We start from the raw sequence: 3,369 nt of genomic DNA, 5'->3' as shown, positions 1-3,369 counted from the left end.
AATAGCTGTAACATATGCCACAGTCAAGCGGACACTACGAAAACCACTGAACAGTTCTCCCATATTTTCTTTCCCTTGGCCAGAATTGATGATAACCCAGATCGAAGCTGCTTCTGCAGCCTGACCCCAGAACAAAGTAGCCATGGAGCAGAGCTACAGATACCCACAAGGGAAATGTAATGTAAGAGAGAAATAACCTTGTAGTATTGCTGTGATTTGGAGAGTCCTTTGTTACTGCAGTTTAACTGCCTAAGCCGACTGTTACACAGTATTTCACAATTTGCTTTTCTAACTCTATTTCCCATTATTCCCTAACACTTATTCCAACTCCTGCCAGACTGAACTACTTGCTTTTCCCCAAAGACCAACAAATTTCTCCAACTCGATGCAGTTATTTGCTTCCTATCTCCTGCCTGCCAACAATACCTCTCAAAGTTTAATTTCAACCTTCAAGTTCATCTCAAGCGCTACTTTCTCTGTGCAGGGGTGTCTGATCTTTTGGCTTTCTGGGCCACACATAAGATACACTAACACTAATGATGACTGGTGAGCTTAAAAAAAAAAAAAAAATCTCATAATGTCTAAAGAGAGTTTATGAATTTGTGTTGGCCCACATGCAGCCTGCGGTACACAAGCTAGACAAGCTTGGTAAAAAGCCCTTCCCCATTCCTTTGATGCCAACTCCTGTAAACTATGTTTATTGTTTTTACATATTTTCTTATCACCTCCGCCAAGAAAAAAATCATAAACTCCTTGACATTAAAGACTATCTTATTGGCCAAGTGCAGTCTCTCACACCTGTAATCCCAGCACTTTGGGAGGCCGAGACAGGCGGGATCATTTGAACTCAGGAGTTCGAGACCAGCCTGGCCAACATGGTGAAACTATGTCTACTAAAAATACAAAAATTAGCCAAGAATGGTAATGTGCTTCTGTAATCTAAGCTACTTGGGAGGCTGAAGCAGGAGAATCACTTGAAACCCAGGAAGCGGAGGTTGCAGTGAGCCGAGATCACACCACTGCACTCCAGCCTGGGAGACAGAGCAAAAAAAAAAAGACTATCTTACTCACCACTGTATTCCTTGAAGCTTTGCAAATAGTAGGTATCCACTCAAATATTTATCAAATTAGCACATTCAATTAGAGAACTGCTGTTTAATATGTTTATGATTTTTTTACAGGAAGATTTTAAAGAACATTTAACATACTCGTTGGGGAAGCAAAATTAACATGCAAGAAGAATTAAAAATCATAGCAAATAGCAAAGATTCCTACTGAGTAAAATATGGGCCAGGCACGGTGGCTCACATCTGTAATCCTAGCACTTTGGGAAGCCAAGGCAGGCAGATTGCTTGAGGCCAGGAGTTCGAGACCAGCCTAGGCAAAATAGCAAGACCTCATCGCTACTAAAAATCAAAAAACTTAGCCAGGCTTGTTGGTGTGCACCTATAGTCCCAGCAACTTGAGAGGCTGAGGTGGGAGAATCACTTGAGCCCTGGTAGTGGAGGTTGCAATGAGCCAAGATCATGCCACTGTACTCCAGCCTGGGTGACAGAGCAAGACCCCATCTCAAAAAAATAAAAAAATAAAAATAAAGTATAACTCAAAGTTTAATGAATCTCTTTCTCTCTCTCTCTGTAAAAATAAGCATGTCTTGACCTTCATCTCTCTCCCTGGATATACTCAACAGATCTTAAAGTAAAACTTCAGCAAAGGGAAACAATGTGTCACACGACTCATGAGTTACGACCCCTATTGTTACAGTCCATATGCTAAAAGCAAGGATTTTTCTAATTATGGAACAAATTAGCTTATGTAAATTCTTAGACGTAGGAAAAATGTATTTCCCTGCTTTTGATTAAAAGCCAACAAAATATAATTCCAATTTTAAAACAAATCCCCTTACCAAACCCCAACAGCAAAGAGCTGCCCCTACAAACCTCACAGCAAATAGTCCTTATTCTCAGTGACTAGCAGCTGCCTCTTTTCTCACTCCTCTCCAGCTTCAATTAACCTAATGCCCTCTGAGACATTTTGGCAGTAATTGCAAAGCTTCTTCAGGTTTGGGAATCTAATTTAATTAGATTGGCGAGATTTGATTTTAGATGTTTCTCCTCAATACCAATTCAAAACTTAATACTTACTTTGCTTTTGTTTCCTGGTAATAACTGGTTTACGGCCCTGAGAAGAAAAATTGGGGCCAATAAAACAAGCTGGATTAGCCTGGTTCTTCACTGACTCCACAATCGGCCTACCATTTGTGCAAAGTCCACTCCAGGAGAAAAATGCTTTGAAGGTAGGACTCTAACATCCTAATGTGTCCGGACTCAGTGGGTTCTTGGTCTCACTGACTTCCAGAATGAAGCCGTGGCCCCTCGCGGTGAGTGTTACAGTTCTTAAAGGCGGCATGTCCGGAGTTTCTTCCTTCTGGTGGGGTTCGTGGTCTCGCCGGCTCAGGAGCGAAGCTGCGGACCTTCGCGGTGAGTGTTGCAGCTCTTAAGGCGGCGCGTCTGGAGTTATTCATTCCTCCTGGTGGGTTCGTGCTCCCGCTGGCTTTAGGAGTGAAGCTACCGACCTTCACCGTGAGTGTTACAGCTCATAAAGGCAGTGTGGACCCAAAGAGTGAGCAGCAGCAAGAGTTATTGCAAAAAGCGAAAGAACAAAGCTTCCACAGCTTGGTAAGGGAACCCCGGCGGGTTGCCACTGCTGGCTCCGGCAGCCTGCTTTTATTCTCTTATCTGGCCCCACCCACATCCTGCTGATTGGTCTATTTTACAGAGAGCCAGTGGTCTGTTTTGACAGGGCACTGATTGGTGCGTTTACAATCCCTGAGCTAGACACAAAGGTTCTCCATGTCCCCACTAGATTGGCCAGATACAGAGTGTGGATTGGTGCATTCACAAACCCTGAGCTAGACACAGGGTGCTGATTGGTGTGTTTACGAACCTTGAGCTAGATACAGAGTGCCGATTGCTGTATTTACAATCCTTTAGCTAGACATAAAAGCTCTCCAAGTCCCCACCAGAGGCAGGAGCCCAGCTGGCTTCACCCAGCGGATCCCGCACAGGGGCCACAGGTGGAGCTGCCCGCCAGTCCCGCGCCCTGCGCCTGCACTCCTCAGCCCTTGGGTAGTTGATGGGACTGGGCACCGTGGAGCAGGGGACGCTCTGGCCACACAGGAGCCCACGGAGCTGGGAAGGCTCAGGCATGGCGGGCTGCAGGTTCCAAGCCCTGCCCCGCGGGGAGGCAGCTAAGGCCCGGCGAGAAATCGAGCGCAGCGCCGGTGGGCCGGCACTGCTGGGGGACTCAGCACACCCTCCGCAGCCGCTGGCCTGGGTGCTGCACTCAATTTCTCGCCCGGCCTCTCTA

This window comes from Gorilla gorilla, chromosome 21 (assembly GCF_029281585.2).
Source record: "Gorilla gorilla gorilla isolate KB3781 chromosome 21, NHGRI_mGorGor1-v2.1_pri, whole genome shotgun sequence".
Classification (NCBI taxonomy): Eukaryota; Metazoa; Chordata; class Mammalia; order Primates; family Hominidae; genus Gorilla; species Gorilla gorilla.
This window is presented reverse-complemented; position numbering follows the sequence as displayed.